A 24,974-nucleotide genomic window follows, 5' to 3' on the forward strand; every position below is an offset into this window, starting at 1 on the left:
CTGTTTATAAATTTTTGTACAATAGCACCCCTACCTGTATATTTGATGTTATATCTCCTAGTACCCAAATAGAATTAAGGTTATCTACAGCTTCTGTATTTGGGGCCAAAATTTCATCTTGTATGTAGCTGTTTTCAAATATGAAAGAGCCATTCTTGTAGACCTTCCTTTGATAATTTAAAATATATTGACATAAAATAACTAAAGTTATTTTAGTATTTTGAATGAAGTAAATGTGGTAATAGTCTTATAAAACACTTGCAGTTCTACCATTGGTGTGTTCTGTGCTGATGTAGATGTGGTCACACTAAGATGTGGCATCCAGATTCCCTGTAGACTAAGGCAGTGGTTTCTGCAGCTGCCAAAGTATTTACTTCTGATGGCTTGCAAATGAGTCCCTCTGTGGGAACTGTCCTCTACTGAAGACAGCTGCCTGACTTAAGGTCATGCCTTTTTACTAAAATAGTGTCTGTCTAATGGCTGAGTAATTTGGAGGTGCCTCCAAGGAGGCAGTTGAGAAGAGCCATCCATCCCGGCTGTAGAACTTCTAGTAAGTATCGGATAAGGCTTCTGTTTGAACCAAAACTACATTCGAGTTCTAGTTCTCCTTCTGCCCACTCCTGTTTCCCCTTCTATCCCAATCTACTTAACATACTCTTCTGTAAAAACTCTAACAAATTTCAGAATCTTAGAGTGTGTTCTCTAGATAATATAAATAATGGCATGGACCCAGCACAGCATGCACTTGTGTCTGGGGACACACACACACACACACACACACACACACACACACATTTTGGAGTTATTTAAAATATTTGCTATTATATAATTTTTTTCCAAATATCAAATAGACTCCTGCAAATACTGTATTGGCTTTTGAAACACAAATTAAAACTTTAAAGAATGTGAGAAGTCAAGTGCTATAAACTGTATAGAAACCAATGGACTATAGAAAACTTGTTTTTGCAAATCAGCATCCTCTTCCGTTTGTGTAAAATGCATAGAGGTACAAAAAAATCAATAGTTAGAGCTTGTATTGTATTCTCTTTACATGCTCAAAAGAGGCATCAGTGACTTCTTGTAGGGGTGGTTGTCTAGATGTCCAAATAATTCTAAAACGTGAAAGAAATTCTCTTTACTTTTAAATGTTTGTTTTCTTTTTAATGTTCATGTGTATACATTTGGGGATGGGTATATAAATGCTGCAGGAGGCCAGAGAGAGTGTTGAATCCTCTGGAGTTGGGGTCATAGGCTTGTGAGCCATGTGAGGTGGATGCTGAAAACTTGAAGTCTGCAAGAGCACCTATCTCTTTCAAATACTGAGCCATCTCTTCAGTCACATGGGATTTTCTTTCTCTTTAAAAGGGAACCCTGATTGCTTTTCGGGCTGGGGGGAGACTTAATTGGGGGAGGGGGAGGGAAATGGGAGGCGGTGGCGGGGAAGAGACAGAAATCTTTAATAAATAAATAAATTTAAAAAAAATAAAAATAAAATAAAAAAGTCATTTAAAAAAAAAAGGGTGGTAATATTTATTTTATAACGATTTCAGAGGTTATAACCCATGGTGACACGGGAGGAGGGATGGGCAGGATGGAGTAAGTATGTCCCCCATCATCTGTTTCCTTCAACTAGGTCCTTTATCTACTTTCTTTATTGATTTTTATTGAGCTCTACATTTTTTCTCTGCTTCCCTCCTTTTCGCTCCACTTACCTTCTACTCTATTCCATGGTCCTCATTCTCCCAATTTACTCAGGAGATCTTGTCTTTTTCTACTTTCCATGTAGATTAGATTCATGTATGTCTCTCTTAGGGCCCTCATTATTGTCTAGGTCCTCTGGGATTGTGGATTGTAGGCTGGTTTCCTTTGCTTTATGTCTACAAGGCACTTATGAGTGGGTACATATGATGTTTGTCCTTTTGGGTCTGAGTTACCTCACTCAATATGATGTTTTCTAGATCTATCCATTTGCCTACAAATTTCAAGATGTCATTTTTTTCCTGCTGTATACTACTCCAATCCATAAATGTACCGCATCTTCCTTATCCATTCTTCAGTAGAGGGGCACTTAGGTTGTTTCCAGGTTCTGGCTATGACAAACAATGCTTCTATGAACATAGTTGAGGACATGTCCTGGTGGTAAGATTGAGCATTTTTTGGGTATATACCCAAAAGTGATATTGCTGGGTCTTGAGGAAGGTTGTTTCCTAATTTTCTGAGAAATTGGCATACTAATATCCAAAGGGGCTGTACCAGCTTGCACTCCCATCAGCAATGCAGCAGTGTTCCCTTTACCCCACATCCTCTCTAGCATAAGTTGTCTTTTGATCTTGGCCATTATTACAGGTCTAAGATGGAATCTCAGAATTGTTTTAATTTGCATTTTTCTGATGTCTAAGGATGTTGAACATTTCCTTAAGTGTCTTTCAGCCATTTTAGATTCCTCTGTTGAGAATTCTCTGTTTAGGTCTGTACTCCATTTTTTTTTACTGGATTATTTCTCCTTTAGATGACCAATTTCTTGAGTTCTTTGTATATTTTGGAGATCAGACCTCTGTTTGATGTTGGGTTGGTGAAGATCTTTTCCCATTCTATAGGCTGTCATTTTGTCTCTTGTTGTCCATGTCCTTTGCCTTAAAGAAGCTTCTCAGTTTCAGGAGGTCCCATTTATCAATTGTTTCTCTCAGAGTCTGAGCCACTGGGGTTATATTAAGAAGTGGTCTCCTGTGCCAATGTGTTCAAGTGTACTTCCCATTTTCTCTTCTATAAGGTTCAGTGTGGCTGGCTTTATGTTGAGGTCTTTGATCCATTTGGACTTGAGTTTTGTGCATGGTGATAGATATGGGTCTATTTTCATTCTTCTACATGTTGATATCCAGTTATGCCAGCACCACTTGTTAAATATGCTTTCTTTTTTCCATTTTATATTTTTTGCTTCTTTGTCAAAAGTCATGTGTTCATAGGTGTGTGGATTGATATCTGTGTCTTCAATTCTGTTCTATTGGTCCTCCTGTGTATTTTTATGTCAATACCAGGCTGTATTTCAATACTGTAGCTCTGTAGTAAAGTTTGAAGTCAGGGATTGTGATGCCTCCAGAAGTTTCTTTACTGTAGAGGACTGTACAACTCTCATAATGGAAATACTTAATTGGAAAGCTCACTTACAGTTTTAGAGGGCCAGTCCACTATTATAACAGGGAGCATGGCTTTAGGAAGGAAGACATGGTGCTGGAATAGCAGCTGGGAGTTCTACAGCTTGCAAGCAATAGGAAGTCAACTGAAATACTGGGAGATATTCTGAGCATAGGAAACCTCAAAGTGCACCTCTCCAGTGACACACTTTCTCCAACAAGGCCATACCTACTTCAACAAAGCCACACCTCCAAATAGTGCCACTTCTTACGAAATTATAGGAGCAGTTACATTCAAACTAACACAGAGAAGAAAGGATTTATTCAACTTCCACGTCACTGTTCATCACCAAAGGAAATCAGGATAGGAACTCAAGCAGGGCAGCAATCTGGAGGCAGGAGCTGATACAGAGGCCATAAAAGGGTGCTGCTTACTGGCTTGCTCCACGTGATCTGCTCAGCCTGCTTTCTTATAGAACCCAGGACCACCAGCCTAAGGATGGCTCTATCCATCATGAGAAGGACCCTCCCCCACCAATCATTAATTAAGAAAATACCTACAGCCTGATCTTATAAAAGCATTTTTTCCAAATTGAGGCTTTCTCCTCTCTGATGACTCTAGCTTGTGTCAAGTTGGCATAAAAGCGGCCAGTATGTATGCTAAGCCAATCTGATAGTAGGATCTCATAAGTCAGACATTCTTTAAGCCTTTGAACTTTTTAACAAGGCATGGCAGCAAAGGAAACAAACTAATCCTGTGGGAGATTTCCTTCACATTGTTTCTTCATGTTTTTAGGGTAAAGGGGTCTAGAAACTGAGAAGAGTAAAACATGGTAACTGTTTTAGCAAACAGGACCATAGTGGTTTTTACATTCAAATCAAGCCTGAGGTTGTTTTTCTGACTCCAGATAGGCCTCTGAGAAGCTTGAGCTTGGCAGCCATGGCTGGAGAGGAGATGAGTCATTAAAGTTTATTGCAGTATGGGAGTCATGCTGGGGAAGGTATAGGTGATATTTAGAGAGACAATCATTGTAAATCAGAGGTGTCCTGTACCTGGGTAGCCTTTGGGTGTTTGAGAAAGATTATAGGTGCTAAATATGATACAACAAGAAAAAGGAAGGGCAAGGGAGTTGGTTTGGGCTCAAAAATTTACAATCTGAGTCATAGAGATGAGAAACTATTTGACAGAAGGGAAGCGAGTGCACAAACAAGCGAGCAGGTCCATGACATGGAGAGAGTGCTGGGAACTTTTCATACTCTAAGTAAGGAAATGAGTGGTAAGTAGGCTGCTCTGAGTCCTGACATGTGCCAACTGCAAAGCTGTCCTTGCCTTGCACAGCAGTTATTGCTGAGTCCTATGATACTCAGACAGCCTTCACTTAAAATTAGCCAGGTGGTGGTGGCACTTGGGAGGCAGAGGCAGGAGGATCTCTGTGAGTTCAAGGCCAGCCTAGTCTACAAGAGATAGTTCTAGGGCAGACTCCAAAGCTATAGAGAAGCTCTGTCTCAAAAAACAAAACAAAACCAAAACCCTGGAAATTATGTTATGGGCAAACTTTGCTTTTAAAGACTCTGAGGTAGCAGGATTGGTGACACATACCTGTAAGGATTATCCTCGTAATTGGGAAGTTGAGGCAAAGATATGAGTTCAAGCCTCCTCACCAACAAATGAACTAACAAACACACACAGATAAAAGAAGAAAAATAATCTGTAGTAAAGAGAATTGTGATTAAGATACTTCATTACACAAATGGAATTGACTGTTGAATTATTTTATTCAAATCTGACCTATAGTTTGGGAAGGGGGTAGGCCGATGCAGTATAGTTAATATTCCTATTGCCTTGAATTCTTATAGCTTCTTTTCCAATTTCCACACACTAAATTATGTATGGAGGGGTCAGTTGTGTATCTTTGTTTGAATAAAACATTTTTGAAACATTTTTTTATTTTGTTTGTTAGCAGAAATCCAATGTAACCAAAATTATAGAGTATGTTTTAAGAATTAAGTATCATGAATTAGAAAAAGAGATATTAAAAAGTAAGGATCAAGAGATAGGTGTTTTTGTTAAGATGGTATTTTAGAAGAAAAGAAGAAAAAGGGATGGGGTAAGAAAAATTGATGATACTCCTGTCAGATTGTCAAGTTAACATGCTGAAATTCCCGAGAAGTGTGGTGATAAAAAAAGCTGACTTAACGCCATGAGACCATTGCTCTCTGGTCTGCTCTGATACTCTCTGTCTTTAGCCATAGTTGTCAACTTGTTGTAGAGTTGATGAGTAGCTGTCTAGATGTCTTGACTACTAGAGAGCAGAAGCCTCAGCTGAGGCACTGCCTAGCTCAGGTTGGCTTGTGGGGTGTCTTTGGGGGATTTGTCTTGATTAGTCATTGATGCAGGAAGGCTCCTCCCACAGTGGGTGACACTATTCCTAGGTATATAGTAAAGGCTGTCATGTGAGCCTGTGGATGGTGAGCCAGAGAGGGAGCCAGAAAACAGCTCCCATGGATTTTGCCTGGCATTCCCGCTTAAATCCCTTCCCTCACTCTCCTCTGTGATGGATTGTGAACTGGAAGTGTAATCCAAATAACAACCCCCATTGCTTTTGGTTAGGGTGTTTTTATCACTCAATAGAAGAGTAACTAAAATACTGTTTTCCCCAAATTCTTAATTTTTACATAACATCTATTAAGAACTCATGGAACTGTTATTTTATGGCCCATTTTGGAATGTTAATCCTAAAATTTTTTGCTCCAACATTGGCCTTCTATTCAAGGTTACAAACACTTGTATCTACCTAAAGCTGCAAACCAAATAACAATAGCTTCAAAGTGTGTGGAGCTTTTTAGTTTATGAAATGCTTTCTCTGTCCATCTTCATGGTAGGGCTCAGAGGTAAATGTTTATTACCATTCATAGATGTGGTTTCTGAGGCACAGAGAGTATAAGTGGTTGTTATGACAGCACAGAGGAGAGAAAAGGTTTGAATTCTCTTCTGTTTCCAAATGACAAGCCTATATAGAACCTTCTTCTGAAATTCTTTTGTGTGGCGGATATGTGTGAGTGACATGTGGGCCTGACTTGCAGGGGTGTGAGGAGTAATCTACTTGTTCTTTGCCAGGTCAGGATCTAAGTCCAGAGAACTCCCATCCTTTAGACACAATGGGAATCCCAGACACTGTGGAAGACTAGGCTTTGGGTAACAGAACATATTTCAGTGTTTGTAACTGATACTGGGAAAACAGGTTATTTTGCTTATTAAATTCGATTCCATGGTGATTTTTTACATAATTTTTCATAAAAAAACAAAATAAAACCCCCAAATGAAAAACTACTTTTGTCATGAAAGGTAGCCTAAAGTGCACCTACTAAAAGGCAGAATGCTTCAGGCCTGTGGCCACTAATTAATTAGATTACAGGCAGAAAAGGAACAAGGATTTCCAAATATCTAAGACCAAAAGTTTTAAACAAAAGTGGTCTTGCATAGGAATTAAACATTTTACCAGAATAAAAAGCTTGATTTTTTTTAACATAGGTGTGTGTTTGTGTATATGTGTATGAGAGAGGGAAAGGAAGCGGGGGAAGAGAGAGAAAGAGGGGGGGGGTAGAGAAGAAGCGTGATTGATATAGAGCATAAGACCTTAATAACTCAAGAAACATAATTTTAGCCCTAGTAGACATTTTCATATTGTGGATGAAGAGACAATCATAAAAAGAAAAACATACGAATAATACAGAGTAAAGATTCAGGTCATATTACACCCAGAAGTGATACTTCTTTCCTGCCTCAAGTAAGAAGGTGTGAGAATTTTTTCCCCATAGATGCACAACATTTTTTAATAGTAGTAACTTATAGGACACATTTCCTGGGACCATTCTAGCTCATATTTCCCAATGGGAACTTTGTGCTTCCTGCATTTTCAAACATACTGCAAATACTGGAAGCACAAATCTGGAGGGTCGGGTATAAGAACAATAGATGACAGGTTCATGAAGCATGTGGTTGAATTAGACAGTATTGTTTAAATCGGAGTTCCTAGCATTGAAGACACTCTAGTGTGTTTTGGGGTTGTCTCTTATTACCATACCTGGTACAAGAAGGGCATGTGGACAAGCAGAGGATATTGACTTGGATGTGATCAGCATTCGGAACAGAAGACTGTAAGGGACTAGAATCTTCAGTGTCACTTATAGTACATTCCCTTAAAATTCTTATTCACTGAGAGTAAAAATAGTTCTATTTTTGGAAGAAATTACAACAGAAACCTAGGGTTGGCTACCCAGGTTTTTACTTCCAGTGCCGCCATCTTTAACTGATCATCCTCAAAATTCTAAGCAGGGCTTCCTTTCTAGGAATAGTATCTACACAGAAAGTATTCCAGAAGGAGGCTGAATAGTTAAAGGCTTTGTTCTTTTTGCTTTCAAGCTGTTTTTCCTTATAAATGTGTCAGACACAATAAAGTAGTACAAATAATGTATGTCTATACATGTATATGTACGTATACATGGTTCAAAGTTAAATAATGCCATGTATACCAGTGTATACCTGTCCTATTATAAGAAGTAGAATTTGACTAATAGTCTTGATCGTTCATCTATTCTATTTCTTTTCCTCCTCACCAGAGGAAAACATTGGTTTGTGTTTTTCTTGTTTTCTTGCTTTCCTGAGGTTATTGTGTATATGACTCTTTAGTTTTATACATGTTAACTTTTATTTAAAGAGTCGTCGTGTGCTTTCTTTGACAACTTGATTTCTCACTCAGTAGAGGTGGTGAGAATGGGTTTCTCCATCTTTGTCTTGATATAAAAGTGAATGAATTGGTTTTAGCTTTAAGTGGGAGATTTGCTCTAGCTTTACCCCAGGCTTTGTATTCAGCATGCATCTACCAGTAAAGGATGTTCACTTGTATTCCCATTTGCTGAAGATTCTTTATGAAAAATTGCAAGCAAACATTGAACAAAAGCAAATATTTTCCTCTCATCTTTCAGAGCTCATCTCAAGGCTTTTCTGATTTTAAACTCTGAATGCCATTTTGATAGGCATGACCATGTGTCACTCAGTTTTCTGAAGGGAGTATAGTTGACTTAAGTTCCCTACTGCTGTTTTGATGGATCCAAGTGCTAGGTCCCAACGAAAGTTAACTTTTTCATGGTCTCTTCCTGGTCAATGACTAAACAGGGTGAGATGATAATTACAAGATTATTTCCACAAGTCAAGAACACAAGTTGACATGGCTAGTGTGCCATTTTTGATTGTCGGGTGCAGACTGAAGATTGCTTGCAAATGGCACCTCTGGGCTTTCACTGGATATTTCGGTCTCCTAAAAATTTGATATGTCCTTTTCAAACATGATTTACTGATGGCATGAGACTTTCAAATACAGAGGATAAAAGAGAAGGAATGAAATAATTGATCATCAATGAAGACATATTCTAATTGAAAGTGAAGCTAATATGGGGAGGGTGGCATCTTCCATTTTAAAGCTTAAAACTAAAATGGAAGATTTAAAATGAATGAGTTAATGAGTACAATATTGAGCTTATTTCAAAATGTTTTGTTTGGTTTTCAAAGTCTCCAAAAGGGAGATAATGCAAAGCAAGTGGGCTTTTTATCTATCTATCTATCTATCTATCTATCTATCTATCTATCTATCTATCTATCTATCTATCGTGTGTCTAAGTAAGTGTATATGTGTAGAAAAGTCCTCCTTAGTGCTTGTCTTCTTTCACTCCATGAGTTCTAGGGGCTGAATTCAGGTCATCATTCTTTGGCAGTGAACACATAAACATAGCGAGCTAGCTCCTCAGCCAGACTTTTCTTAAAATGAAATAGAGATTCTTATAAATTATTGCATTAAGAAAGAAATGAAAACATCAGAGCCAGAGGGAAAGGGGTTGCTGATGAGCTGGGCTTAAAAAAAATCAAATGATAGAAGATAAAAATCTGCTCCAATATTACTAGATCATATTTCAAAATATCAGTTCTAACACCCTCCCATCCTTCCTCCCCCTGGTCCAACTTTTCCAAGGGGTTCAGTCAGTGAGAGGCATCAGTAGGATTTTAGAATAATGGGCAGAGTATGGTTGGGGTACTTATTCCTTTGTCTCCCCATCTATCTAATACCTGATTCCCTGACTATGTTGGATTGACTGTCCTACATGACAGTCTCTAGATTCTAATAATAGCTTCCCCTGCTTCATTCAGACTCAGGGGCTAGTCCCTTCCTCAATTCTTATTCACACTGAGGTACTCAGTGTACTTTTATTTACTGTGAACATTGTCTACAGATATTTGTTATATGAAAAAGACAAAATAGAAAACTAGCAATGAAAAAGTGGTTGTCATAGAAGTTCCAAAAAATAGTCTCCAAAAATAATCTATATAAAATAGACTCCTAGCTTATTTCCAGAATGGACTTTTAAATGATGTATTATAATAGCTTAGGAGAAGTGATCCCCATTAAAAATCCAGCATAGAGTTCATTCAGAGAAAGCAGATTTTTTTTCATATTTTTAAAAGATATAGATACTGTTGGACCATGACCTCTATGGAGTGTAAGAACATGCTGACGAAAATATTGTGATGTTCTGGTAGAGAAATGAATGCTGGCTGGAATTTATTTAGGTTGTTCAAGTGAAGATTTGTCTTCTTGCAGGGGGGAGTGTTGTAAATTAATGGTGAGTGTCAGCTTGAAAGTCAGTCTCATGGGCATTCTCCACAGCTTTGTTTTTAGTCTTGTTTAAAAATGTTTCCTGGACACTGATTTGAAATACATGGGATGAATATTTACCATCTACAAATTTGATAAATTGCTGAGGAAAAGATAACATTCTGAATTTAAAGTCATGGTTCAAATTACTTCAACCAGTTGGAATTTTTGACATAAAAAGGAAAAATAAAATTCAATAGAGAAAGGCATGATTGGAAGGAAAGAAGCAAAGTGACATTATTCATAAATAAGATGATTGTATATATAGAAAATCCAGAAGAGTCTACAAACTATATTGGTATGTGAAGATAACGGGCTCTCTAGATAATTGGCCTATGTGCAAAATTAGTCATATTTACATACTAGCAACAAACAGAGAGTAAAATAAAAGATGTCCTTTGTAATAGCATAAAAACCATTACATATATAAAGATATATGTAATGAAATGCTTGCATGACTTGTGTCCTAAATAGTGAAAAACAATCTTGGGAGAATTAAACAACACCTAAACAAGTATAAGAAGGGACCAGGTGCATGGATTCGACGAAATTCCTGTCAAGACAGCTGGGATGATTTTGTGGTATGTGCCAAAATAATTCTACAATATTTATGGAAATACAAACAACCAAGAGTTATAAAGTACAGGCAAATTAACCAAAAGGATATAATATAACGTAGAAACAAAACCCATAGGTGCATTTTACCTGATTAATGATAAAGAAACCACTCAGTCCAATATAGAAAGGAAAGACTTCTCAATAAATGGTGTAGAGTCTACTGGATAACCAAACAGAAAACAAGGAACAACAAAACAAAAATGTATCTTGGTCCTTGTCTCATGCTCCCAACTGTAACCTTAAATGAGTCATCAATCTCAATTTAAGTAATAAAACATGAAGATTATGGTAACAAACCATTTTCTAATTGATGCTAAGGGCTTCTTCACTAGACAGAATTCATTTCTATTACAGTGAGTTGGTCAAAGGCTCATGGCAGGCCAAGTATGATGGTACACGCTTTTAACCCCAGAACTTGGGAGGCAAAGGCAGGAGGATCTCTGTGAAATGAAGGCCAGTCTGGTCTACATAGTTGCCAGGTTCTCTGGCAAAGGGGCAGGGGCACAGCCGGACCTGCCAGACCTTTCCCTGGGGCTGAGCAGAATGGTGAGCATTGGAAGACCCAGCCCTCCCCCATGGCCACAGGGAAGAAACACACACACACTGAGTCAGGAGTCTGTTGAAAGAGGATCTTGTTTAATGGTATCAGGCAGGAACTTATATAGGGTTGTGATGGGGGTGGAGAAGCTTGGGATGGGGTTGAAGCGGAGTAAGGAATAAGGGCCAATAATATTCTGTCATGCTAGCATTGCTAGGAGAGGCGGGTCTAGGTCAGGATGTGCTGAGTCACTCACATACAGAAGTCATGGCCAAAGACAGGTCTCCAAACTTGAGCTACGCTCAGGAAGTTATACTAGGCCTCACACCAACTCAAGTTAGGCTCAGGAAGTTACACTGGGCCTCATGCTGGGGCCTCATGAGGCTCAACACTTAGTGAGTTCCAGGACAGCCAGGGACGCCGAGGGAGACTGTTTCAAAATAAAACCAAATCAATCTAAAACCAAACCAAAGCAAAGCTCATGGCTTGGGAGAAGATAGGCCCTAATGGGGAGCATACTACTGTTATTTTGCTAAATGATCATGTTGTCAAACTGCCTTTTAAATATTTATGTTTGTGTTCATGAACTAATGTTGCTCTCAGCCTTTGCCAGAGAAACTTCCCACTGTAGAAGCTAATGCAGACACATGTAATTAGTCAAAGTGCTGGGAATAAGGAAGTGCTGACTCCTAAATTGGACATCTATATCACATTTCACATGCCAAGGCTCAGAAAACATAGAAGAGGGGTCAGGAGTGTAAAAGCCAGATGCTGAGAGGTGCTGTGACATGCTGTCTTCTGGACATGCCCTCATGAAGTCATGTGTAAGATCACCCAATAAGGAAGTATTCCAGCAGCCAGCACTAATTAGACTCTTGGATTATAAAGAAAACTGAGAGGACATGGAATTAGGAGTGGGATGTGTTGCCAAGTGTGTGGGGAGAATGGGAGAGAATGCTGGGAGTTATATCTGATCAATATGCATACATATGAAACTATTGAAGATAAAATGAAAGATTAAAAAGTAAAATAAAGTCTTTAAGAGAACATAGACTAGCTGTGTCAGGGTTTCTATTGCTCTGAAGAGACACCATGACCATGGCAACTCTTATAAAGAAAAACATTCAATTGTGGTGCTTATAGTTCAAAGGTTTAGTCCATTACTATCATGACAGGACATGGTGGCGTATAGGCAGACATGGTGCTGGAGAAGGAGCCGAGACTTGTATATCTTGATATTCAGGCAATAGGAAGTGAACTGAGAGTCATACTGAGGATAACTTTAGCAAAAGAGACCTCAAAGCCCACCCCCACAATGACACACTTCCTCTACCAAGGCCACACCCACCCCAGCAAAGCCACATCTCCTAATAGCACCACTCTCTGTTAGTTTGAATGTAATTGGCCCCCATAAGCTTACTTTAGAAATTAGCTTGTGCTGCTAGAAGCCAGATACAGTGCTTGCTTTTCTCTCTGCTGTGAATAAAGTGACTAGAAGACGAAGGGCTTGGTTTGGCTCGCAGTTTGAAACATAGCTTGTTTGGGTGGGGAAGCGTGCCAGCTGGAGTGAGAGGACCTGGTAATGCTGAGTCCACACTCTGAAAGTGGAGGGAAAGAGAGATGAATTCTGCTGCCCAGCATGCTTTTGCTTTTTTATTCTATCCAGGACCTGTAGAAATGGGATGTCCTTCAGTTTTAGGGTGGGTCTACCCCCGCTCAGTTAAGCCTTTCTAGAAACAGCTTCATAGACACACCCAGAGAAGTATTTCCATTGTGATCCTAAATCCTGTCAAGGTGAAAATCAAGACTAACTATAACACGAAGGTAATGTTTATTCTTGGACATACTATGGATAATCAGGGTGTGGTGGGGATAACGGAGCTTCTGCCGCACTGGTCAAACTCTTAGTTAGTTATAAAAGTGTTTTTAAAAGTCTACTGAGTTATGAGTTGATGTTTACACTTTCCTGTAGGTGTGTTTCCCACCAATGAAAACTTTTACACTAAGAACAGTTATGGAGCTTTGAACTGGAGTACAAACGAGTGAATTGCATAGGTAGAAGTTAAGAAGCCCTGCTAAATGACTAATGCTTTTGTGTTGGAGGATGCAGAGGAAAGCAAAGGTGTCATAGATGGGAACAGAGCTCAATTCTAAATCTGCCCTGAGTGCACGGCTGCTGTCCCGTGAGCATGGTCCAAATACATAATACACCTGAATGTGATGTCTTTATGAACCCTTCCCCAAAGCTTTTAGGGGAACAAAATGACTGAAGGTGCTATTTCATGTGCATGAGGCTTCGCTTCTGCCAGCAAACCTAGTTGAGTCACTGCTTCCAGGAGTGTCCTAGGTGTTGGTTAGGTGCTCAACACCTCCCCCTGCAGGGCTTGGAGATATGAAGCCTCTCCCTGACCTGCTGTAGTAATTTGCTTAGTTCACACTCAGTTGCAGAGAAGCAGGCTCTGGAAGTCATAGTAGTTTTGACAGGTAACCATGGAGACACTGTGTTGCTCTTGAAATCATAGCCTACACAGGGAGGCTGGATGCTGTCTGGCTCGCTTTTGTAAAACTAGATGTGCAAGACAAACACCATGGCTTCCGAATATCCAGACCCATGGACAGATTCAATTGGACAGGGTATAACACAAGTAGCCCTGCCTCTGAAAGTAGGCATGGGCATGTTTTTCTCTTGATTCGAGTAGTCGTTCAGGAACTGCTTCATGCCAAGAATTAAACACAGCTTGATTATAGCCTGTCTAAGGTGGTTCAGGGGACACCAGCCCACAGCAGTAACAATATGTCATTTAAATATAAAACAAAACAGAGTTCACCTAAAAAGAGGAGAAAGAGTAAATATGTTTAGACCACAGAGTCGAACAGATTACCACATGTGGGCCAGAAAATTGCTCTCTGATTTGTAGTTGTTGAAGCCATGAGAGATGGTGATGCAGTTTTCTTTTTCTGACAACAAGAAGCAAATGAACTCATTTGCAACGAGATTTCCCCCTGAAAGTAATCTAGGAGTGAGTGGCATGGGTTCTTCTATAAGACATAACCTCTTGTGGAGTAAATAGAGTCTGAAGAGGGTTAAAGATACCAAAATGCGGCCTCAGATGGATCTCGGATGAGCCGCCCTCCAAGGCAGAAGGAATATTTTTTACAAGTAAAACAATGAAGTTTTTTTTGTGCCACGGACTCTGTCCACAGGGTGTGAAATTCTCTTCCAAGGGCTTAAGTTCATGGTGGGGTAGAACTGTGAAGTTGTAAAATTCTCAGGTTTCAGCGATTTGTCTTGACTGTTCTCCAGAAAGGTGGAGAATAGAATCCCAGGCTTCTCTGGATTCAGTCAGTCTTAAAAGGGGTCTAGAAATATGCATTTAGTTATCATCCCAACAATATTTGAGATGGAGGTGGCTCCAGAAGTGATTATGGGAAATGCAGACTGGATGATTGACGCAAGCAGACTCGGGGCAAGCGATGGGCCAAGAGCCCTTTAGCACATAGGACGCCAGCTGGTGCTATCTTGTGTTCTGTGTGGGGCTGCAGCCCGTACGGAAGGAAGGCTGAAGTAGTGAGAATCAGAAACTTTGATAGATGTCTGTATTTATCAACTCATTTGAGGAAGCAAGGAGCAACAGGCAGGATTTCTCTTTTCAGCGTTCTCAATTAGATGTCTGTTTAAAGAATCTGACATGGCAGTGGTTCCCAAACTTTTAATACTGTGAACCTTTAATACAGTTCCTCATGTTATGGTAAAGCCCAACCATAAAATTATTTTTGTTGCTACTTCATAACTGTACTTTTGCTACAGTTATAAATCATAATATAAATACTTTTGAAGATTGAGGTTTGTCAAAGGGATCATGACCCAAAGGTTGAGAACCATTTGCTTAGAGCAACGCGTCTACCATTCCAGCAGCAGAATCATGTGAGCATCGTGGTATGTCCAGAATCCCAAGAATGGTAAGTGTATCCTTAAATGATCTCACTTTTTTCTTTTGCTAGCAGTTACGAAATACAAAGTTTTAAGTCCATGTCCCCATGAAAAGAGTTCATACTTTGAAGTTCTTTCTACATCTGAAAAATCTAAACATAGCAGTGGCCATCATAAACTAACCTTGCTGCCCTGGGGAGGGCACATGAGTGACAGGCGGGGAAGTGTGGGGGAAGATCAGAGACCTCCTCCTGCTCTTCTCATTGCCATCACCACAGGCTGCGTCCAGCTTTCACAACACAAACAAAACAAACAAGCAGAAACACAGCTGGCTCTTTGGGTCAAAGAGCAGCTGACTCTGGAGCTACCCACTGTACCTCCCTATTGTGATAAACGGAAGTGGGGAAACCCATAGCTCGACCTGAGTCTAATTCAAGGACATACCCAAATAAGAGTCATAAGCACGAGGCCTGTGAAGGTCCATGGAGGAGATTTCCAAATCATGGAAATCATGTTTATTATCTTTACGTTTTTAAAAACATGTATAGAATATCAATTTGGGGGTAATATTATAGAAAGCAAGAGAACGATCTGTTCTAGATTCAGACGAAGATAGGAAAACGGCAAACAATATACAAGACTTCCATCCACCAAATTGGAAAGTTGAAATTTTTATCAGACATTTGCTTTGTCTTCACAATAAGAAACAATTGAAACACATTTTTTTTGTGTGTGTGTGGTTGATTAAGCAGCTGTTTTAAGTCAACACTCTTATTTTGATTATTTGTTGGTTAACATTTGGCTAGGATAACACTATCAGTTTTAAGTGCTAAGAAGAAGTTTGAATCAACTAAAATAGTTTGGATATGTTGTACTTAGGAGCCTTTTCTCTGTCTTTTAATCTCTGAAAAGCAAGCAGCCAAACAATTAGCTCATCCATCTTGGCAGAATAAAACGATGAATGGTTTAAAACGCTTGGCACGTGTAAAACCTCAGAGACCTCACAGCACCGACAGTTCAGGATATTGTTTATGTACTTTCTATAAGATGTGTAACTTCATCCTGTGGAAGGATTTCCTCATCTGGAATCCCCCAAGGACTCTGGCCGATTTCCCTCTTCCTTTAAGACTGTTTGTGTTTAAGAAATGATGCTGGAGAAAAAGATAACCATCTTCATGTTGCTCTGTAGCCACGTGAGTTCTCCAGTGACTCGGGGGATGAAATGGGTTTCGGCCAGTGCATCTTTAGAACCACACAGTAAGTGGCCTGGGGTCTTAAAATGACATCAAGAGGGGCTGAGTCACCAGTGAGGAAAGTGCAGCTGGAAGCTGGTTACTGCATCATCTGGCCTTCCTCCACTGAACAGAGAGAATTGTTTTTGCAAAGTATCTGCAGATCCTCTGATTCCAAGTGACTTAATGAACTTGTTGCAATGGAGAGTTTCAATCTGTCTTGGAGAGAATAGAAGGATCTTAAAGATAAATCAGCAATTTGGATGCACTCAGAGGGCTATTTTTCCTGGGACATTTCCACTGTATATTACAACACAAGTTCAGCCTTTATGTCAAAGGACAGCTCTAGGGCCACAAAACTATGCTATGAGACTTTAAAATTGGCATTGAACACTATGGCATGAGTGTTGAAACTGATATTCTTAGGGATTATGAATTTTATTCTTTAGGAAAACAAGCATCAATGTGAATTTCCAAAATGAGTATTTTATAACCGTGGATAAATTGCTCAAGACATAACCCTCATATTTAATAGTGGGTAAGTGGAGGCTCTTCATGAACTTGCTATATCATGAGTATATACCCCAGCCTTCTCCTCTACCCAGTAAGAAAGTACCTTGAGGGATGGAGAAACATGCAAAGTGTCCAAGAATGCCAAAAAGAAAGTGAAGACAAGACGACTATCCAGAGGGAAATCTCATGTTGATCAAAGTCTTTGGGAAATTTCTTGGTGTGTCTCTTACCTTTTGCATAACAGACACCGAGATAAATATAGGTTCCAGAAAGAGTGGCTTCAGATGCTTATTTTTACTTCCAGTTTCTCAGAATTCAAGGCCAACATTATGTTATTGACTTATTGCCCCTCCTGTTTTCTCATTTCGTTAGCTTTGTTTCCTACTAGAGCACCTCCTTGAAAACACACACACATTGGAGTGGAGTCAGGGACTCAAGGACTCAATCCGTATTCACTTATGAACTGCTCATAAGACAACCTGTGTTAGACAATATGAAGATCACCTAGCATTTTCAGTACAGAATTAGGCTTCATACTCTTCAGAAACATTCTGCTTTAGCCAAGCCAGTTCCCTTGCGGTACATGTGGAGAATGAGAATTCCTACCTGGAATATCTTCTCCATACTTCTCTGGCAGTACTCACCCTCCAAGCACAGCTCAAAATTAAGTTCTTAAAAAGAAAAACAAAACTCTTATAGATGTCTTAGGGTTTCTGTTGCTCTGATGAAACACCATGTTCAATTGTGCTTAGAGAGGAGGTTTCTTTCACCTTACAGCTTGGGAAGGCAGGTTAGGAACTCAAGGAAGGAACCTGGAGGTAGGAACTGATACAGACATCATGGAGAAGTGCTTCTTATGGCTTGCTTTTCATGGCTTGCCCAGCATGCTTTCTTATAACACCCAGGACAACCAGCCAGAGATGGCACTGCCCACAGTGAACCTGACCCTTCCACCTCAATCATCAATTAAGAAAATAAAACACAGGCTTATCCATGGGCCAATAGGGTAGGGACATTTTCTCAGTTGAGGCTCCTTCTTTTCAAATAACTCTAGCTTGTATCAAGTGAACATAGAACTAGCCAGAACATTTGACCCTTTGCCAATTCAAACATAAGCACCTTACTATTAAACTATAACCTTTCCTTTCTTATTGTTCTCGTCTTGTTGTTAACATTGACAATATGAAATTATAACCTTTAAATGATTCACAATCTTTAAAAATGCAAATACTTTAAGATTTCAGTCTCTTAAAATAAACAGTATCTCTACAATCCCCAAATCTGTGTCCTGTTCCAAAATTTCTCCAAATTTTCAATGTCTTTTTAAAAGTGCAAAATCTCTTAACTGTGGGCTTTTGTCAAATAAAAGAAAATGAGATAAATACTTTCTTACTCAGGAAGGAAAAACTCAGACACAGTTACATTCAAATCTGGATTTGCAGTATTCCAGGCCTCAAAGGGCTTGTCCCAGCACTCTCAAGGTATCTGGTAGGCTCAGGCTGACTCTGCTCCAAAGATGGCGCCCTCAAATGCAAGGGGATGAGAGTCTGAAGCTAATTTGGCTCACAAAGAGATCAGGTGGCATGGGGGGAGAGCAATAGGTAGGGAACAAATGAGAACAAAATGTAATGACTCACATCTATACAAATCCTATGATGTGCTTGCTAGTCTTACTCGCATTTGACAGACTAGAGTCATTAGGGAAAGGGAACCTCAGCTGAGAAAATGTTTCTTCTTGAGTAGCCCATGGTCAAGTCTGTGGTGCATTTTCTTCACTGATGATTAACATGAAAGGGCCCAGATCACCGTAGGCAGTATCATCATGGGCTAACTCTCGGTTCCTGCCTTGAGTTCTGGCCCTGACGTCCCTGGAAGATGAACTGCAACTTTAAGATAAAATGAACCTTCTCTTTCCCATGTTGCTTGGGTCTAAATTGGCTTTAGACCCAAGTATGAGACTGTCAGAGGCCAATTGCTACGAATTCTACCTGTTACTCCTTATGAGGGGCCAATAATAAGTTTTATAAACCACAGGGCAGGAAAGTAAAAGATATCTTTGACGGTGACATGTAATTACAGTGTGTTTCATAAGGCCACTTCTTATAAAAAATTAATATTTGAGTCAGGTCTCAATGCTAAAGTTTACAAAGGCAAAATTAATTCTGTAAGAAGAAAGCCATGGGTTAGTTTCTGATGACTTCGTTGAAGCTGAGGAAACGCTTGATGTTTCCAGTTCAACAAAGAAGTATTGCATAAACACTGCATCCTGAACAGTGGAGACATCTCACCTGTACCTTTTGATAATGAAGGTCTTTATTTTGATCTTTGCTTTTGTGTTATGAGGAGCCTGAGAAGCACACGTAATTTCTGTGTCTAAATACTCAGACACTCCTCTACTAATGTGCTATAAGAAAATACCAGTCACTGGAGGGGAAGCTTCTAGATGTCTTAATACATCAATATGGAGTTGACTCTTAAACAAGAAAACCAGATTTCTATAGAAAGGAAAGAAAATCACACCTCAAATTCATTGATCCAGTCTTGAGTAAAATGAATGTGAGATCAGAAATTGAAAACACTAATTACAACCATGAAACCATAAAAAACAGTTGAGGAGCTGGTGAATTGGCTCGGCAGGGAAACAAGCTTGCTGTACAAGCTTGAAGGTCTGAGTTCAATCCCTAAAACCCATCACACACACACACACACACACACACACACACACACACACACACACCACAAAGGTGTATGAGGTGGTGTGACCTCAGCTCTTCTGTGGTGAGATGGGAGGAAGAGAGAGGGGAATCACCTCTAACCTCAAGAGCCAACAAGACTGGAGTATGAAGCAAGGCAGAAGCAAGAAGAGAGATGCTACCTCAACCAGGTAGAAGGAGACAATTCATTGCTGAATGTTGTCCTTTGACCTCTGTAAGTATGGCCTGTCACAGGTGCGTATGTATTGACACACATACACATCACACGCACACAAACACACACACACACACACACACACACACACACACACACACAGAGAGAGAGAGAGAGAGAGAGAGAGAGAGAGAGAGAGAGAGAGAGAGAGATTTTCTTTAAAACAAGAAAGACAGACTTGAAGTGATCTTAAGGCTTCCGATGTTGAAAGAGTACATTAGTGAACTGTTTATGAGAAACCTGATAATATAGGACACCATAGAAACCTCCATAGGAAGCTGATTTTAATCAACTATGACAAAATTGTGTTATGCCAATATTAGCCCATGCCTCCTTCCACAATAGCAGGCTGTCATCTGGTGCAGGCAGAGAAGTTAGCGTACAAGCAGCGAATGATACCCATGTTACTAAACGGTGGCCAGCAGGATGTGGGCAGAGGTCACTTGTAAACTTTGGAAAGTAATTCAAAAGGAGAGGATGCACGTTGTTTCTTCCCTTCTCCCTTCCTGAGATGGTGGAATGGTTGTTATAAACAATCCCACTGGTGGAGAATAGGGCCAGTACCACAGTTTAAAGCCAAATTCAGAGCAAGCTTTAATTAAATACTGGCCAGGTGCATGGGTTCTGGCCAGGTCCTGTTCCCAGGAAATGACCCCTAGCTATGCTTTGCAGGGGTTTAAGAAGACCAAACGCACACTTCACATTCCCCAAAGGGTCCAATCAGGGTCAAGCATACATCCTCACGCTCATGTATTTCCTGCCTGCATACGTCGGCCTCCATCCAATTAGGGGCAAATATACATCCTGCATATTTCCTGCTCATGAACCTCCTGTCCACATGAGATCAAGCATATCCAGTGAAGATGGGTCAAACAAACTTGATTAGGGGGTGAAAGCATGTGACTTGATGTCTCCCATAAACAGTAGCCTCCAGCATTTCTAGAAGTATCTGTCCTGGGCAAGGGACTTGCACATCAAAGGCATTTTTTATTTCCTGGATCTCTTAGGCACAGTAATAAAAATGTAAACTCTAGTTTTGGCTGTCACAGTTGCCCTTAATCGGTTCACTAGAGAGATCCTTGGCCTATTAAATGGGATTTTTTAGTGTTCAAATATGTTATAGTTATTTTATTTTGTTTATTTTTCTTCTACTGTAAATAGCTTTTTCCTTCTCACATACTGTATCTGATTACAGTTTCTCTCCCCTCTACTCCTCCAGTTCTCACCTCCCTCCCCTCCCATCCAGATCCACCCCCATTCTATCTCTCATTAGAAAATGAAATAGGCTTCTAAAGGATGGTAATAAAATAATAAGATAAGATAAAACAAAGACTAATGCCTCAGAATAGGATACAACAATCAAAAGGGAAAGAGTCCAAGAAAAGGCATAAGAAACAGGTATAGAAGCAGAGATCCACTTGTTCAAACACTCAGAAATCCCATAAAAACACAGAACTGAAAGCCATAATATATTCACAAAAGACTTATAGGGTAAAAAGAGATAAAGAAAAATATATAAATAAAATTAAATTAAAAATAAGATTAAAGGAAGGAAAAAAGGAAAGGAAAGGCTCTGGAATGACATGACAAGGAATTTTGAAAGATGCCATTGAGTTTGGCCATTTCCTGAGGTACATGCAGTCCATAGTTAAGAGTGGTTTGTTTCCCCAGGAAGGTTCCCTTGAAGAAAACTAAACTTTTATTTGCAAATGGTTATCAATTGGAGATAGCTTCTGGGTTAGGAATGGGACATACACCCACTCTTCTTTCAGCTCTAGGACCGCATCTGGTGCAGACCTCCCCTTCCCCTTTGCTCCCATCTCCTGTGGATCACATGAACTTTCTCATCCAACTTTCCTTCTCCAGCTCATCCTGTTATCCCAGCCCCTAGCCCCAGGCATTCCCTGGGAATACAGCAGTCAAACCTACCTGAGAGACAAATAGACCAGCAAACAGGTCAGCAAGCAGCAGAGTTTCACTCTCCCCTCTCTTCTCTATATGCAGGCCCCCAGTCTCATCCCCAGCACTGTAGCACAACCTGCTATAGCCTTTCCTCACCCTCTGTTCCCATTCCCAGGGACAGAGCAGATCCTTGATCCCTCCTGTGGACCCCCTCCATACCCACCTTAGCCCATTCCCATTTGTAAGTGTCAGCTCCCAATACCTAGAAACATATTTTACCTGGAAAGCTTCTCTGATGATGCTGAGTAAGGCATAAACCCTTTGATCTACAATGGTGTCCTGCCCACAAGAAATATTAGTACAATGGTGGGTCAAAGTCTGTGGGAGTAATTAACCTATATCCAGTATGACCTAAGGCCCACTACATGAGATGGAACCCATACTCAACATTACTCGGGTGACCAAAAAGTTGAGACTAGATAACCAGAGACCTGTGGTAAAACCAAACACTACTGTTCTAAAAACAATTATTTTTAAGTAGCAATAAAATGGCCCCTAATGACATTCTTCTGTCCTCAGATGAGTGCCTCACTCAGTCAATAAAATGACTCCTAATGACTCCTTCTGTCCTCACCCAGGCATCATCAGAGAAGCTTCCTCCTGCAGCAGATGGGAAACAAAGCCACAGTCAGGCACTGTGCAGTGTGACAGACATCCCAAAATGGATGTCTCCACCAACTCTTTCCCTTCATATCTCAAGGAACTCTGTGGCAGGCCAGAGGAGATGGAGGACACCATGAAAATCAGGATGCCCTTTAACATTGATCCCATCAACAGGATCAGTGTAAATCACTGAACTCTCAGAGACTGAGGTAGCGTGCATTGGACCTGCTTGGGTCTGAGACAGAGCTGAGGATAGCTGGGGGCATTGGATTTGAAAGAGAGGAGAGAGAAGTGAGGATCTGCAGTTAATTTCCCTGATTTTCTGGCTGGAGGGCAAATGAGACATTTTTGAATTAGTCTAGTTGATAGTTAGTTCTACTCTGGAACAGCAATTAGAGGTAGGACCAATGACTGACCGAATATGTTCCTGGATTATGATAAGAAAGCTGTTCTCTCTGGGGGAGCAGCATGTGTTTAGCTCAGCCAGAAGTGAGACTATTTATACATAATTGTCCAAAGCATGGATGAAATCAGGCCAGCAATCCATTTCCAGTGCAAGAAGCTGGCTGGTCATGTGACCTTTGTTGCTGATTTTCAATGTCAGATATTGATAAAGTGAAGATAACAATAATTCCTAGTGACAGATTTACGAGTTTCATATGAAATAATTTACATTAGGCACCTGGTACAGGACTAGGATCAGAGTAAATGCCCAAGTCTTATAGAAAGATAGGCTACAACCTCGCCCCAGAGACAAAGAATGAAAAGGAGAAAAGATAAAAAAGAACAGATACTGCAAATGGAATAGACTTGGTCACCAACGGGACTGCAGTGTTCTTGCAAATACTTTGGAGTACTTCTCTGTTGAGTACTCCAAAGTCAGAAGATTATGAAACAATTAATTTATGTATAAGTAGATAGTGACTCAATAGGGCACCTTTCAAAGATCATGCCCACTTTCCAAGAAACAAAATTGGAACTTGAAATTTCATGAGTCAGAAAGCTTCAATGCTATTTCATAAAGTTGACGAAAGCAAAGCTTGGTTATTTTATACTCATCAATTACTTTATTGCTCCCAAATCTTTACAGACTAAAGGTAACAAAATTTTTACGTGGAAAATTAAACACTTAATGCCTCTTGTAAGCAGGCAATTGATTATTTTTAATCAAACATATTTTGTATATACTAATCAAATTAACCATCTTCAAGAAAACTACCTATTTTGGTTTGTATTAAGGTACTAATGGAGGGTAAAATAATTCCTAAGAAAGTAATAGATTGAGCCTCACTTCTCGACACTTTTGGTGCTGAAATACCTGTTTTATCACAAATAGATTAGTGAAGAAAACAGAAATGATTTAGAAGTAAATGAACCTTATGTACACCAAGTACAAAGTTTGACAATATAATAACCCCTAACAACATCTTCCGGATTACTTTACCCAGTTTCATCCTGGTGTGTGTGTGTGTGTGTGTGTGTGTGTGTGTGTGTGTGTGTGTGTGTGAGAGAGAGAGAGAGAGAGAGAGAGAGAGAGAGAGAGAGAGAGAGAGAGAGAGAAGAGGCCAGAGGACAACCTCAGTTGTTCCTGACGTGCTTTCTACCTTCCCACTTCTCTAATTGATTCAAGATTTACCAAGTAGGCTAGGCTGGCCATCCAGTGAGCCCAGAACTACGCTTATCACTGCTTCCCCCAGCACATGACTAAGTGTGCACCACCATGTCTAGCTTCTTAAAAAAAGAAACATGGGTTCTGGAGGATCAAATGTAGGACATGCTTGCAAGACAAGCACTTTACAGACTAAGTCATTGCCTTAGTCCTTCTGCCTGATTTTTAAGATTGTTTTAATATTTTATACAACCTAAATCCAAAGATATCTTAAAGGATTTTACAAAATCATACGACTTTCATCTTAGAATAAAAATATGAGCAAAAAGCCCCTGAATCTTTAACATTGAACTTTCTTGCTTTAGTGAAAAAAGCTGATTCTCAGAAAAGGGACATCGAGGGTCTCTGGGGTGAAAGTAACTGGAAGACAGTGTGTGTTGGAGCCAGAGTGGGGCTTAATAGAACAGAACTGAAAACAGCTGTTGCTTAGCACCAGCTAAAGTCAAGGCCACGTGTGTCACAGATCTTCCCGAATTAAGCCAAGGGAGCTCATTTGGTTTCAGGCACGCTAACAAGTTCTTAGACTCGAGAAATCTTTCGGTCATCGTGGATTCATTTGGGGTTCTGGTGGTCAGCATCACAAATCAAACCTTGAAAAATAAAGGAACTACCAGGCAGCTTGCAATAGAGCCAGGCAATTATAGCATGTTGTAACTGTAGTTGGGACCACTATTTTGCAAATAATGACACGGAAACTTATTATCAACCGTGAAAGCTCAGCCTTGGGCTTAGGCTTTTTTCCAGCTAGCTTTTATAACTTAAATTAACCCATATTTTTAAATCTACCTTTTGCCATGTTACTTCATCTCCATACTGAGTGTCCTGTTTCCTCTCTGTCTTGCTGGTGAATCCAACCTTTCCTTTTCTCAGGGTCCTGTCCCTGCCCCGAAGCCCCACCTATTCTCTCCTGCCTAGCTATTGACTGTTCAGGTCATTAATATACCAGTCACAGCAACACATATTTACAGAGTGTACAAACATCCCACAACATGTAAGTTAAGGAAAGGAAAGCCCAGTCAGTGGAGATCTAAAAATTAACTTTGGAAAATGGACAGAAACCAAGGGAGATCAGGCTGTAGTGAACATGGGACAGATAACAGTACAGGTGTTTGAAAATGTCTTAATGAATTGTTATTATCTAT

Source organism: Microtus pennsylvanicus, chromosome 17, assembly GCF_037038515.1.
Source record: "Microtus pennsylvanicus isolate mMicPen1 chromosome 17, mMicPen1.hap1, whole genome shotgun sequence".
Lineage (NCBI taxonomy): Eukaryota > Metazoa > Chordata > Mammalia > Rodentia > Cricetidae > Microtus > Microtus pennsylvanicus.